The sequence below is a fragment of the Dermochelys coriacea genome, chromosome 6, assembly GCF_009764565.3.
Source record: "Dermochelys coriacea isolate rDerCor1 chromosome 6, rDerCor1.pri.v4, whole genome shotgun sequence".
Classification (NCBI taxonomy): Eukaryota; Metazoa; Chordata; order Testudines; family Dermochelyidae; genus Dermochelys; species Dermochelys coriacea.
The window spans coordinates 53,982,102-53,997,903 of NC_050073.1; the positions used below are offsets into that span (position 1 = coordinate 53,982,102).

Here is a 15,802-nt window from a genome sequence, read left to right on the forward strand (position 1 = left end):
TCTTTCCCGCTCCCGTTAGGATCCTCTTCAGCCTCAGGTTCACATCCCATATCTTAGCACCCGGCAGACAGCACACCCTTCTGTTCTCTGGATCAGCTCTGGTTACAGATCTGTCTATTCTTCTCAGTAAGGAGTCCCCAGTCATGTAGACCTGGCTTTTCCTGGTGATGGCACGATTCTGCAGTCTATCCCCTGTTCCTTCTGGCTGCAAGTCCCCTCGATTCCTATCGTCCCTTGCAATCCTCTGCAACCCATCCTGTATCCTCCTGGGGCTCATATTTGGTGTTATCTCCATTGACTCTCGCCCTCTTCCTATAGGACTGGCTGCTCTTCTCTTCTTCCTTGCCCTCTCACCTTCAGTGACCACCTGCTGTGCCCCTTCTTCATTTTCTAACTCTGCAAACCTGTTCCTGAGCTCTGTTTCTCCTTCACTAGCCCGTCTTTTCCTCTGCCTGATTCTCTTAGTCACATGCTTCTACTGTCCACTTTCCTCACCCAGCAGTCTCCCCTCAGAATTCTTTGGTCCTGCTTCCATCTGCAAGTCTGAGCTTTTCCCTTCAGCCTCCTCATGTCTTTGCTCCACCATCCGCTCAAACCCCCTTCTAAACTCAACCAGAGTTTCAACCTGCATCTCCAATCCTCGGATCTTTTCTTCCATCAGCTCTATCAGGCGGCACTTCAGACAGATGAAACTCTTTTCAGATATCCCCTCCAGGATCATGTACATGCCACAGCTTCCACATCCAGTCATCTTCATTGTGTCTTCCACTGCTTGGGTCACTACCACTGCTGCCTCTGTATCTGTATAGCCTTCTCACTTAAGTCCTGTTAGTCCAGAAAACACAAACCAAACCAAACCAAACCACCACCACCCACAGCAAAACAAACCCCCAACGAGCACCAAAACACTGCCAAACCACCACACACTCCCTTCACTAGCCTGTCTGTTCCTCTGCCCTTGTTCTCTCCCTTGCAAACTCCCCTGTTTACAGCTCTGTTTACTGGCTTCTATGCCTCTGGCTGGCTACCTTTATAGGACCCCTAGTCAGAGAAGCCCCGCCCCCTAATCAGGGCTCAGCTTCTCTCCCGGCACACTGCCTCTACCAGCCTCTATAAATACCAATACAAATGCCCAGAGGTTGGGCTGTTAGACATAGCAGCTCAGCTTCCTCTGCCATGGAAAGGGGAAAAAGAGGAGCACCTCCTGGTGAGTCTCCTACTGCCAGTCTGCTATTCATTGCTCTCCAAGCCCTTCATGAAGCAGTTTCCACACCGCTCTGGAGGCTTGGGGTTTAGCACAGACTCCACCTCTCCAGCTCCTTTCTATCACTGCCCAATGGCTCACACTTATAATCTAGTCATGCGGTTCCTTGCCCTCCTGCTGTGCCCCTTATGCCCTGCTGTCCCTACCCTGAGTCCTACACCCAGCAACATGACCTAGCCTAGCATGGTGCATAGCTGTGTGGGACAGTCCAGAGAGGAATGATGAAAAACTCCAAGAACTTTCAGCAACAGAAGCAGAGACCTTTTGTTTACTGAGCAGGCTAGGCTTGGGCAGATCAGTTTTCTCAGGATCCCACCTGCTTTTTTCCTCTAAAATTTCTTCACTATTGCTAGCACAGTCCTACCTGTGGAACTGAGTCCTTCCCTCCTGGATGGTGAGGGCAAGGAAAGAGCATCTGGGCCCCATGATAATGGAGATCATCATCGCCTCCTTCAAAGGCGACTCTGACCCATCCTGAAAAATGCCAAAAAAGAAGCCTAGATTTGACCCCAGCAATCTCATCCACTGCCCCTGTTTCCAACCTCTCCTTTGTAGGAATGGTCATTGAGAACATGGGGCATCCACTCTCCAAGGGGACCTTTCTTCTTCCAGTAGCCTGGATCTTGATGGAGGATTCTCTGCACCTTGAAGTCTTTAAACCACAATTTGAGGACTTCAATAGCTCAGACATAAGTTAGGGGTTTGTTACAGGAGTGGGTGGGTGAGATTCCGTGGCCTGTGTTGTGCAGGAGGTCAGACAGACGATCATAATGGTCCCTTCTGACCTTAAAGTCTATGATTCTATGATCTTTCTCTGTCAAGTTTCAGACCAGGATATGGCATAGTGACAGCCCTGCTGGAGCCAATGGACACCTTTCCACTGGCCTTGGACAGGAGACAAACTTTTATGCTGAGGATACTAAACTATTCAGTGGCTTTCTGCACTGTCAAACATATGAGACCCTGAAAAAATGAATGGGGCTGCCCCGCACTAGCTTCACTCAGTCATTTCAGACTGAGGGCTCCCATCTGCCCTCCACCAACAGCAGAGGCTTGTCTGTCAATGTCTGAGCCCAGGTCTGCTCTGATGCCGGTTGCAGTCCTGGAGGTTTTACATCCCCTCGACTCCAGTACAAAGCTAGGAAACTGAGGTTGTGCTTTTGCTAGTTTGGAAGCTGGGCCCAATGTGAGGGGAGGCAGAGGGGTTGCATGGGGCTGACATGGAGCAGAGGGTGGCCGTGGGAGTGAACGGCAGCACACGCCTCAGCAGGCACACAGGCAGAGCTGAGCTCCGCTGCACTGCAGTAGATTGATAGGTGTCTAGAGGAAAACGTCCTGCTGATAGCCTGAGAGCAATACGCAAACAGGGAGAAATGACAGCTGTTCCTGTAGCTTTTCCATCATCTCTGCCGATAGCAGCCACCCTGCCTGCAGCCCTGCGATTGATGCGCCTCCGAGGACTCTCATAGCGTGGATGCCACTATCAGAAAGGATAAAAGAAATGCTACGTGTAACCCCGAAGAGAGTTCAGATCCTTATCAGAAACAAAAAGGACATCAATCTGGTGCCAGCACAGGCCTGTCAGACACAACCTGCACACTCAGCTAGCTCAGCAAGCAGGGCCAGGGATATTTCCATTGCCACAAGGGAATTGTGCCCCTCAGGGGCAGCTCTTCCTGCAGCCTTGCTATTCCACCCCCATCTGAGGGCTGCCAGTGCACCTCAGGCCTGTCCCACAACAGCCATTATCCTGCCCTCTGATCCACCTTCTCAGCTCCATGATCCTGACAGCTAAGGACAAGACTACTTTGAACAGCACCAGCAGAGGTGAGATAGCAACCTAAGGTAGCAGGATGGCTTCTGAATCAGGATGAGGTACATTGGCAGAGCTGGGGGAGGCCAGGCAGAACTGGAAGAGCAGGTGGGGGCTGCTGCCCATCTGCTGACTCCAGTAAGCATTTTGTGATTGCAGCTGGAGCTGGTGATTCAATTTTTGTCAGATTGCTAGATGTGTTAGAAACAGAACTGGGAGGGGGGCAGTCAGGGAGTTTTGTTGCTGTCTACATATGTGAGCTAATTCAATGCCCCCCAAGAGCTTCTGGAGACTTGAAGTATGTCTACACAGCAAATGCTCTGAATGGAGTAACATACCCAGACCAGCTTGTATCTAGCTAGTGCAGGTAATGATAGCAGTGAAGATTTCATAGTGTGTCATATAAGCCTGGCACAGAGCCTGGTTCCATACTGGGCTTGCTAACTCACTCTGAAGTCTGCGCTGAACTACTTTACTATCGGGATTCAAGGTGTCTCAGGTAGGCTAACCTGTCCACAGCTTTTGCTGCATAGATATACCCTGGGTCTCTTGTGGGCTCCAGTCAAACACTGGCCAGGGACTTTCCTGCTTCTCTGGACACGTCCCAGACACTTAAGAGGCAGTCCTGCTAGCAGCTGTGCCCAGGACTGAAGATCTGCCTGCTGCCCAGTCAGCAGGAGGAAGTTGCAGCCAGGGTCACCAGGAAGGAAATGGAGCAAACAGGCAGGCAGCTTGTTAATTTGTCTCTAACAATGTGTTAATGAGAGTAACCACGTGCCTGCCTGCCTCCCCCACCCCATGTTGCTCTACTTATCCACGTCCCACTAAGCACTGTGTGCTAACACAGCAGGCAGGTGTAGCTCCCAGCAAGGACCCATGGTAGTCACAATCAAAGGGCACTGACCCCTACACTGAGTGAAAGGGCTCTGGGCCCAAACTGTGCAGCTCAGCTGCTTCTGGCTACACTAATGCTTTGTGGAATTTCATCGCCACCTGCAGATTTTAAAAAGGTCATTAGAGTGTGGTGTTATAACAAATGCCAGCAGCAACACCCCTAATGCACTGCCACTTGCTGCCTGAGCCCAGAGAGGGAGAGAAGGCTCCCTGAATGGGGTACAGCAGGCTGCATGTCAAAAGAATCCAGCCCCTACTTTCTAGAGCTCCATACCACCAATCATGAATGTCATTTGTCCAATTATATTATGGACTGTATACTTGCCATAGAAATGCAACTACCTCTGGGGTGGAACTTGGCAGCCATTTAATAACTGCCCATCAATATTATACAACATTTTAAAACAGGAAGTAAAATAATATTATATCCAATGAACTCTGCTCAGGGGAGTTAGGGAGGCAGAATAGAATTACCCGAGTTGGAATTTGGCCACAACATAGAGTTAATGCTTTGATTCTTACATACAGCACCATGGGCTGTTTAGCAAGCAGGATTTCATTTAAGCCTTGTTTTAAAAAAAAAAACAAACACCACTCTGGGACACTAGGGTTAGTGCTGTCCCAGAAGAAACAGCATTCCCTGCTGAATTCCCAGTACCACTTCCTGCAGTGTCTGGGCATTCTTCATAGATCTCTCATCCACACACCTGGCCTGATTCTGCTCTGCTTGTGATCAAACAAGACCACAGCCTGAGATGGTACAGCTGTTTGCAAGTCTGATTGTCCAAAGTCAGCCCCAGATACTTCCCATCACTGCTCATTCCCAGTCACCAAACAGAAACACAAGTTGCCTCCAGGTGGTGCCATGAGCTTGGTGATGTTGCAGACATGGGATTGTACCAGCCATGCTTAGCAAATACAGATAAGGTTCCTGCCCTGAGGAAAGGATAGATGTAGAACTTTAATGCAGTGTTGTATGCTGCAGTATTCCTTCAATAGAAATTTAGGCTATTTTTTTAAAGAGTTAGCTCCACACAAAGTGAGTAAAATACCAGAACTCTAGATAGCTCATATTCTGTCTCTTTAAATCTGATACTCTCTATTTCCAGATCAACAGTTCAGGTGACCACAAAGCACTCTGCTGTAGGGGTTTGAGCTGGGAGATCTGTGAATGTGTAACCTTTCTAGTTAAAGTCTCCTTGTTATGATGATCTGTAGAGATGATGTAAAGCTTAAATAGAAATTATAAACTATGACTAGAAAAGTGAGTGTTTTTTTTGGTTTCAGCAAAAATCTTCAGCACAAAATTCCAGAAAGGAAAATGTTCTGACTGAATTTAGCTCTGAAAAGTATGAAGCAAATACTAATGTTATGGAAACAATTGTAACTGAAGTCTGGTAACAGTTTTAGATGAAATTTTAAGGAAATTACTTTGTGGTCATTTAAATCAGTGTTAAAGTCACTGCCGCTGGTACATGCAGTAACTGGAGAATGCTGGCAACATTTATGCATCACCTGTGGAATAGCATTTGCCTTTGTAACTTCCTTTTGTGTTAATACTTCAACTAAGTTAGAATTGCGGGTAATTGTGTTTAGCAGTCTGGGGCAGTGCTTTGCTGCAGGGTTTCAGCTCCCTGTAATACTTCCATAGTGAGCTAGGTTGACTTTGAATCTACAGATGTATTAACAGAACTCACCTGATCAGACAAGGCCTGGTCTGCAAGTGCAACACAGACAATGCTTGGGAAGGGGCTAACGAGAAGGGTGGGGAGACAAGCAGAAACAATGGGAAGGGATCAGAGTACAAGGGACATGTGGGATTCAGGACCGAGAGCTTGAAGTTTGCTATCAGCTACACACTGTGGAAACACAGATGGTGTTGCCAACTCGCACAATATTTGGAGTCTTTTCTGAAGCCCCGGATGCTGTGGATACGTGCATGTGAGAATCTGGTTGTTTGGTTGGTTTATTTTTTTTGGTGGTTGTTTTTAATGAAAGCTAAGTTTCTAGCCCTTGTGGTTGTGGAGAAAAGCTTGAAAACATGACCTGAGTGAGTGTACCCTGGAGGCTCAGAAACCAGAAGGTTAATCATAAAAACTCAACTCTTTGATCATTTTTAAGCCAACCTCAGGAATTCAGGGGCCCTAATGCCCTGCCTTTTTAGTGCTTAGTATTGGTAATACTGGACACCTACTGGCTGCCTGCAAAGATTCTGAGCAGTATATCCTGTTCTAAGAAGAACTATACCTAGAATCCCCACTAAAGGGTGCACCATATTCTACACAGTGCTGATACCATTTTTCAGCAGGGTGTAGTTTTCCTGTGCAGAGAGCAGTTTGTGTCTGTCTGTTGTTTAGTTCTACAAATATTTGGCTAGCATCATCATCTGCCTGGAAAGCACTCAGCTCTGGCGGGGGTCTGTAACATCCTTTCCTGGGTGTACTTAAAAGGCTGCACAGAGTGCATGTCTGACATCACTACAGAATCAGCCCTGATCCCAACAGCTTTCCTAGCCCCCACCAGCCCTCTACCTTACCAACAGGGCCAGGCACACCAACTCCATCTGGATCTAACAATTCTGTGACTGGGGGATGCGGACCATTTCCTACTGAGCGTTTCCATCAGAGGTAGGGGTGTATCTTGCCTGTTTCTGGAACCCACACAGCATGCGAGTGTTGATAATATGAGAGGCTTATTCCCACCGTTCCCTATTGCTTTCTCCCCCATGCACAGACCCCCTGTCAGAGGGGAGAGCCTAGTCCACTGGAGCTTAGGGCTTTTCTGGAGAAGAGTGCCCTCCCTGTTTGCTCTTCACTTTGCCTGTTCTAAACCCTGACAGCTGATCTTCATCTGTAGGTGGGCTGTGAGCCACTAGCAGGTAATTGCTAAAGCAAGCAGGACATTAATTGGAATGGCTGCAGCCAGGGATGTGCTCTCAGTTAGTCTTGGCTCTGCAGCAGTCTGTGTGGAAGAAACAAACCCATAGGAGTCAGAATCCAATTTTCCATTGTGTTGTCTTTGCTGCCCCTAGAAAACCCAGCCGAGACCCTAAGTTTCCTGAGAAGAGGAAGTGACCTGGGAGAGTGGTGCTAATGGGTTTGTGTTTCAGCCATGATGGCCTGTATACAAATCTTCTTTAGATCATTCATGGGTGAAATGAGTTTACTGGGTCTTAGCTTGGTTTCTAGTATAACTGCGTGAATCACAGATTGACTTAATTGGAAGCCATTGCTCAGGCAACACCTGAGATCAGAATAACAGCAGGGCTGCAGGTCAGGTTTGACAAGCTTAAGCAGAGCTGGGTGGGGAGTCTAGAGCTAGAATAGCAGATGTGTTGTCAGACAGGAGTAATGGACATTGGAAAACTTGTGGGGGGATGTCTGGAACCAAAATAGCAGCGTGTGTGCTGTGGGTCAGGATTCAGTCATGTTGGCAGAGCTTGGTGATGGTTTTACACAGCACCTAGGGCCTATCTCATGCCTTCCCTTTTATGACCATACATTCCCACTGCTGCCCATACAACAAACTGGAAAGTTGCTGGAGGGGGGATAAGGTGGGTTGCTTTGCTCCTCTGTCATTTTGTTGCTGTTAATCCCAATTTTCCCCTCCCAGATGGCAGCGCCGGTTATGCAGGATTCAAAGCACATGCAAAATCACTCAGCTGCTGGGGAGGAACCTGGAGCTGTGGCTACAGCAGCTTGTTGGCTGCAAATCAGATCGGAAGGAAACAGGTTATTTGCTATAGCTTGTCTGGAACAGAAACTAAATTAGCAGGGCTGCCGCTGCTGTGAGATGACCAGAGTATGGCCAGAAGCAGGCAGCATGCCCGGCCCAAACCTCTCCCTCCAGGTTAAGACCAAGGAACCCAAGGGTCCTATCCAAAAGAGACGGAGTCCTCATGCCCCCTTCCCTGCCTTGCATCCTTCAGACGTTCAAGGCTGAGAAGTACAGTAAGAACAAGAGGCACTGCCATCTGTGGCTTCTTGCAGAGAAGAGTCAAGACTGGCAATGCCTGGAGCAGCATGGAGATTAAAGCTACGTTAAATGCAAATATTCCTTTGAGTTATTCCTGGGAGCTGCCTAATGATCTGTGGGGAAATTGTTTAATCAAGGCCTTTATGATAAATGGTGCAGAAAAGCTTCTACTATTGCCAATACAGGGCTTGAGAAGAGATGGGGGGGCATAACCTGCCTGGGGTATAAGTCTCTGGGGGCTTAGCTCAAGCTGTGGTTGGGATACAAATGGAACAAGTTTGCCGGGTCTCAGCCTAGTCTCTAATGTACATTTGTCCACACTCCAAATCCACTATGAAATTTAATGTAACTGGCATTTATCCAGAAGAAGCCCATGACTGGTATAGCAGAAGGTGTTGCAGGACAGGATTGAGGTGCCTCAGAAAAGCTTCACATGGTGACCCAGAACTGGAGCAGCAGGGTGTACAATGGATCAGGGTTGAGGGCTATGTAGGAAGGGCCCAGCTGGAACAGCAAGCAGGTGTTTGAGTAGAGCTGAGTGTGGGAAGCCTAGGGCTGGAATGGTTGAGCCCCAGGTGCAGGTCAGGATTGAGGTGAATTGGCAGAGCTGTTCATGGAAAGCTTATGCTGAGCCTGTCTGCATTGTACCTGGCTCCTGCTCCCCCATTAGTGTCTCACTCTCACAAAATTAAATTTAAAAGAATGGTGTAAACAGCAAGTGGAAGCAATTTCCCTTCAACATAGAAGAAAGAGGTGAATGTGTCAGTGGATGTCTGTGCATGTGCACTAGGTAGGAGTGTACACAGAGGGAAAAGAGTGTGTATAGGACACATAACTATGTGTTCATAGATTTGTTTGCCTACATGCATGCAAATTGATATGTGTCTGAGGTGGAGGCTGGAGGAGAGGAGAGGAATGGAAAGGTGTATCAATCGCAGCAATTGCCTCCCTCTAGGGGCCTGTGTCACAGCACTGGGGTTCACTGTACTCTGCCTCCTTCATGGCCCACTCAAGGGTGCCCCTTTAGGGCTCAGGTCTCACCTCTTTATGAGCAGGGACCTGCGTCACTCTCCCTCCAGTTTGGGGATTTAGGTTGCAGTCCCCTGCAGTTCACCCTGTCCATCCCATCAGCTCTGACCTTACTCCAGCACCTGAGCTTGGCTCTCTCACAGGGGACAATGATTAGCAGCAGAAGCTCACATTGAGTGTGGGGGAATGGAGTGGATGCTCTAGCATGGGGACTGTGGGGGAACTACTGAGACTCAGCGGGGGGGGGGGGCAGTTGGATGCAAGCTGGGAGGGGGAGAGGGGGTCCCTGCAGTTTGGGTCTCATTGGTTGTTCCCAGCCCCAATACAATCACCCTGGTTCATACATGCTCCACAGCCTGATCCCAGGCACCACAAAAGCCACTGCAGCCTCTCTGGGTCCCACTCTTGTCTCCTTCCCTGTCTCCATGCATGGTGCACACAATTTACAGGGAACATTGGTTCCCAGCATGTGTAATGAAACAATGCACAAGGATAGGTTTCAGAGTAGCAGCCGTGTTAGTCTGTATTTGCAAAAAGAAAAGGAGTACTTGTGGCACCTTAGAGACTAACAAATTTATTAGAGCATAAGCTTTCGTGAGCTACAGCTCACTTCATCGGATGCATTTGGTGGAAAAAACAGAGGAGAGATTTATATACACACACACACACACACACACACAGAGAACATGAAACAATGGGTTAATCATACACACTGTAAGGAGAGTGATCACTTAAGATAAGCCATCACCAGCGGGGGGGGGGGGGGGGGGGGGAGGAGGGGGGAGGAGGAGGAGGAAAATCTTTCATGGTGACAAGCAAGGTAGGCTAATTCCAGCAGTTAACAAGAATATCTGAGGAACAGTAGGGGGTGGGATGGGGTGGGGGAGAGAAATACCATGGGGAAATAGTTTTACTTTGTGTAATGACTCATCCATTCCCAGTCTCTATTCAAGCCTAAGTTAATTGTATCCAGTTTGCAAATTAATTCCAATTCAGCAGTCTCCCGTTGGAGTCTGTTTTTGAAGCTTTTTTGTTGAAGTATAGCCACTCTTAGGTCTGTGATCAAGTGACCAGAGAGACTGAAGTGTTCTCCAACTGGTTTTTGAATGTTATAATTCTTGACGTCTGATTTGTGTCCATTCATTCTTTTATGTAGAGACTGTCCAGTTTGGCCAATGTACATGGCAGAGGGGCATTGCTGGCACATGATGGCATATATCACATTGGTAGATGCGCAGGTGAACGAGCCTCTGATAGTGTGGCTGATGTGATTAGGCCCTATGATGGTATCCCCTGAATAGATATGTGGACAGAGTTGGCAACGGGCTTTATTGCAAGGATAGGTTCCTGGGTTAGTGGTTCTGTTGTGTGGTGTGTGGTTGCTGGTGAGTATTTGCTTCAGATTGGGGGGCTGTCTGTAAGCAAGGACTGGTCTGTCTCCCAAGATCTGTGAGAGTGATGGGTCGTCCTTCAGGATAGGTTGTAGATCCTTGATGATGCGTTGGAGAGGTTTTAGTTGGGGGCTGAAGGTGATGGCTAGTGGCGTTCTGTTATTTTCTTTGTTGGGCCTGTCCTGTAGTAGGTGACTTCTGGGTACTCTTCTGGCTCTGTCAATCTGTTTCTTCACTTCAGCAGGTGGGTATTGTAGTTGTAGGAATGCATGATAGAGATCTTGTAGGTGTTTGTCTCTGTCTGAGGGGTTGGAGCAAATGCGGTTATATCGTAGCGCTTGGCTGTAGACAATGGATCGAGTGGTATGAGCTGGATGAAAGCTAGAGGCATGTAGGTAGGAACAGCGGTCAGTAGGTTTCCGATATAGGATGGTGTTTATGTGACCATCGCTTATTAGCACCGTAGTGTCCAGGAAGTGGCTCTCTTGTGTGGACTGGTCCAGGCTGAGGTTGATGGTGGGATGGAAATTGTTGAAATCATAGTGGAATTCCTCAAGAGCTTCTTTTCCATGGGTCCAGATGATGAAGATGTCATCAGTGTAGCGCAAGTAGAGTAGGGGCATTAGGGGACGAGAGCTGAGGAAGCGTTGTTCTAAGTCAGCCATAAAAATGTTGGCATACTGTGGGGCCATGCGGGTACCCATCGCAGTGCCGCTGATTTGAAGGTATACATTGTCACCAAATGTGAAATAGTTATGGGTCAGGACAAAGTCACAAAGTTCAGCCACCAGGTTAGCCGTGACACTATCGGGGATACTGTTCCTGACGGCTTGTAGTCCATCTTTGTGTGGAATGTTGGTGTAGAGGGCTTCTACATCCATAGTGGCTAGGATGGTGTTTTTAGGAAGATCACCAATGGACCGTAGTTTCCTCAGGAAGTCAGTGGTGTCTCGAAGATAGCTGGGAGTGCTGGTAACGAAGGGCCTGAGGAGGGAGTCTACATAGCCAGACAATCCTGCTGTCAGGATGCCAATGCCTGAGATGATGGGGCGTCCATGATTTCCAGGTTTATGGATCTTGGGTAGCTGGTGATGGCTTATCTTAAGTGATCACTCTCCTTACAGTGTGTATGATTAACCCATTGTTTCATGTTCTCTGTGTGTGTGTGTGTATATAAATCTCTCCTCTGTTTTTTCCACCAAATGCATCCGATGAAGTGAGCTGTAGCTCACGAAAGCTTATGCTCTAATAAATTTGTTAGTCTCTAAGGTGCCACAAGTACTCCTTTTCTTAATGCACAAGGATAGAAACATAGACCAACCTGCATTGCAGGGGTGCTAGCCCCTACAACTTCCCCCACCCCACCCCGGTCCACTGCCCCGATTACCAGTGTCCAGTCAGCTTTCACAAAACCCAGCACAAGGACAAAGGCATTGCAGAGAAAACATATCCTCAAGCAATAAACAGTCTACCCCCAGCCACTGCTCTTCCACCGGGAGATCCTGGCAGGTTCCTGTCAGTCCCTTCCAGCAGGGTTACTCTCTTGATTACATCTCATGTCAGTTTTTGGATCAAAATGAGGGACCCCTCAGCTACTTCAGGTTGACCCCTTACACCCAAGACCTTTCTTTGTCTGCTGGGCCTTTTTGAACCCAATCTGAGCCAGTATATGCAACTCTCCCCAGGAGATGGGACGACTTTGGATTTGTTTTAGCTCTCCTGGGATCTACAGTAATTACCCCCCTCTAGTTCTGATTCCTGGGAGAAGCTTGGTAACCCTCCCACTTGGAGCTGGAGTACAATCCCCAGCTCCCAAAGGTACATATATCCTTTATAGATAGAGAAGATTGACTAATCCCTGGTCCCATCAGGTTTAGCACATCTCAATATAATAGTCCTTTGAAACTCGAAGTTGCGTGCTTCCAAGGTCCTGCAGCTGTCCTAGACTGCTCCAAAGCTGATGTTGTGCAGACGGTTTGTTTAAGGTGGCATTTTAGGCTCTGTTTGGCTCAATCTGGGATTTGTACAAAAATGGAAACATTTCCATTGACTCTTAAAAATTCCAGTGGAAATCAGAGATCAAGTATTTTAACATTCCTCTGCTGTGCGTATGGTCCTAGCATTGTAGCACTGGGCTAGCGCATGAGACTCAGAATGGGAAACAGGCTGGAAATAAATGAGAAACCTGAGCAGTCTATTCTTCTTGTCCAAACTGAAAAAAATACCCCTGGGAAGCAGAAAGCAATGAGGAGGAGGAGTTCATTTAATATTTAAAGTCCCCTCTGTTTGAACAAGCTCAGAGTGAAGGCTGTTTTAAAACTATTCATGTGAGAAGGTCCCTGTCACGGCTGATTCCCCACTCTGGCTCTTAGAGTGCAGAAGGTGGGGGCCCGCAAGGATTCTAAAAATTAATACTGGCCACTCCAGGCTTGTATTAAACTCCCAAGGTTACGGCTTCTCTCTGACCGTGGATGGGTAGATGCTACCACTACCCAAGTGCAAAAACCCCTTTGAGAACCCAGGAAGGCGCACATGGGAATTCTTTCCCATGGGGTACCCTCAAGCCCTTTCTCTCTCTCACACACACACACACACACACACTCTTCCCCCCCGTCCCCGAAGAGCTGAGAAAGAAAACAAAGGAAATCAGCTGTTGCTACCAGCTAATTAAACAACATGGGCATAACCTCTTAGGGCACAAAAATCCAATCCTGTTCTTAAAAAAAGGTAAATTTTATTAAAAACAAAAAAGAAAGGAAATACATTTGGAATTTAGGCTTTTTGCTAGATTTTAAAAAAACAATTACAAAAATTAAACATCAAGATAGGTCCAGCTTAAACGTTACAAGCAAAACAAAAGCACCTGGGGTTAGCACAGAGTCCACAAGCCATAAAAAAATAAAACAGAGAAACCTAATCGTGTCTTTCTAGACATTTCCTGATCTACTTACATATCTGGGGTTTCAAATGAGTAGTTATGATCTGATGATTTTCATACTTGGCACAAGTTTTTACAGCATAGCTCCAGCCCTGTCTCTGCTCTCCAGGAGAACAACACAGACAGACAAAGGGAAAGTTTTTTCACAATTTTAAAAAGTTCTAGCCTTCCCATTGGCTCTTTTGGTGCCCACTCCCTTCCTTTTACCTATTGACTTTTTAACCCTTTATAGGTAAAGCAAGTAGAGAAAAGCTACTAAAAGGGATTTTATAGCTAACTGGCTGGCTGGGTGTCCATAAAAGGGAGCTACCCCCCACCCTTCCTTTATCGCAGTCCCCATGAGCTGCAGGTTGGGGCCTCTGCTAGAGACACTATTACTGGGTTGATTGACTCCTCACCCAGGTATAGCCTTCATGGGGACCCCACACACACTCCCAGCAGGCAGCAAAATGAGGTTTCCACAATCCATTTTGTTCCTCCCCCCACTGCTATGGAAGCTTCTGTGAAGTCTGTGTCTCTAATGCTCCAGCAACCCTTTCAGGAGCCATTTCAATTCCTATGTATGGCAAGTGCAGTTACCAACATGGGGGGCAGCAAGGGGATAGGCTGGGTCATTGCACTAGGTTCTTGCTCTCTCTTTGAGCTATATTTCTGTAAGGCAGCAAGCATTGCCAAAACAGCAGCCTGGTCTCAAGAACAATCATCCAAGTGTGCATCCTTCTCATGTTTCAGAGTAGCAGCTGTGTTAGTCTGTATCCACAAAAAGAAAAGGAGTACTTGTGGCACCTCAGAGACTAACAAATTTATTTGAGCATAAGCTTTCATGAGCTACAGCTCACTTCATCGGATGCATGCAATGGAAAATAGAGTGGGGAGATTTTATTTACACAGAGAACATGAAACAGTGGGTGTTACCATACAAATGTAACGCGAGTGATCTGGTAAGGTGAGCTATTACCAGCAGGAGGGAAGAAAAAAAAAACAAAAAACAACCTTTTGCAGTGATAATCAAGGTAGGCCATTTCCAGCAGTTGACAAGAAAGTGTGAGGAACAGTGGGGGTTGGGGTGGGGGGGGAGAATAAACCTGGGGAATGGCCAAACCAGACAGTCTCTACGTAAAAAGAATAAATGGACACAAATCAAACGTCAGGAATTATAACATTCGAAAACCAGTCGGAGAACACTTCAGTCTCTCTGGTCACTCGATTACAGACCTAAAAGTTGCAATTCTTCAACAAAAAACTTCAAAAACAGACTCCAACGAGAGACTGCTGAATTGGAATTAATTTGCAAACTGGATACCATTACATTAGGCTTGAATAAAGACTGGGAGTGGATGTGTCATTACATAAAGTAAAACTATTTCCCCATGTTTACTCCCCCCTTCCCCTCCCGTTCCTCAGATGTTCTTGTCAACTGCTGGAAATGGCCCACCTTGATTATCACTACAAAAGGGTTTTTGCTTTTTGTTGTTGCTTTGTTTTTCTCTCCTGCTGGTAATAGCTCACCTTACCTGATCATTCTCATTACAGTGTGTATGGTAACACCCATTGTTTCATGTTCTCTGTGTATATAAAATCTCCCCACTGTATTTTCCACTGCATGCATCCGATGAAGTGAGCTGTAGCTCACGAAAGCTCCTTCTCATGTGTGTCACTAGAGAGCATCACACACCAGTTCAAATCCAGCACTTCACCTGGCCACTGACACAGCTAAATAAGGCTGGGAGGAATTAATAATACCATGTAGATTTTGTATATTGCTTCTCATCAGTAGAGCTCCAGGCATGTTACAAAGGAGGCTAAAAGAAAAGGAGTACTTGTGGCACCTTAGAGACTAACAAATTTATTAGAGCATAAGCTTTCGTGAGCTACAGCTCACTTCATCGGATGCATCCGATGAAGTGAGCTGTAGCTCACGAAAGCTTATGCTCTAATAAATTTGTTAGTCTCTAAGGTGCCACAAGTACTCCTTTTCTTTTTGCGAATACAGACTAACACGGCTGCTACTCTGAAACAAAGGAGGCTAGTATCATTATCCCCATTTTACACATGGGAAAACTGAGGCACAGTGAGTTGACTTGCCTAACATCACTCAGAAGCAGAGCTGGGAACAGAACTCTGGTCTCCTGAAGCCTAGTTCAGTGCTCTGTCCAGTAGGCCACCCTCCCTGTCAATTAAAGGGCCCATTGCAAAGAAGCTGCCACAGTACGGAGGGGAGAAACAAATGAGGCAGTAAGAGAGAAAGGAGGCAGGGAACAAGTTGTCCCAGGGACAGCAGAGATCTAAGCCCATGGGGGCAGGGGCCAAGCCCTTCTATGTCAATATAGTGCCCAGCTCAACTGGGCTCTGACCCTGATGCGGGGTGACTCTGTGTGCTACCACAATACAGAGACTGGAAGACACAGCCTTATCCCGCTGGGGTGAGATTCTGCATGTGTTAGACAAGCTCTCGGGCTCCAACATCAAGAGTGCCCCCCACCCTCCTACACTTAGCA

At 47.2% G+C, this 15,802-nt stretch overlaps 1 long non-coding RNA gene across 1 annotated transcript; it reads left to right on the forward strand.

Moving 5' to 3' along the window:
- Nucleotides 1-5,773: 5,773 nt before the first annotated feature.
- LOC119857755 lies at nt 5,774-8,651 on the forward strand. The gene is made up of 4 exons (XR_005293689.2): nt 5,774-5,912; nt 6,514-6,598; nt 6,705-6,849; nt 7,584-8,651. It is a non-coding gene; the product is annotated as an uncharacterized LOC119857755 (long non-coding RNA).
- Nucleotides 8,652-15,802: the final 7,151 nt, after the last annotated feature.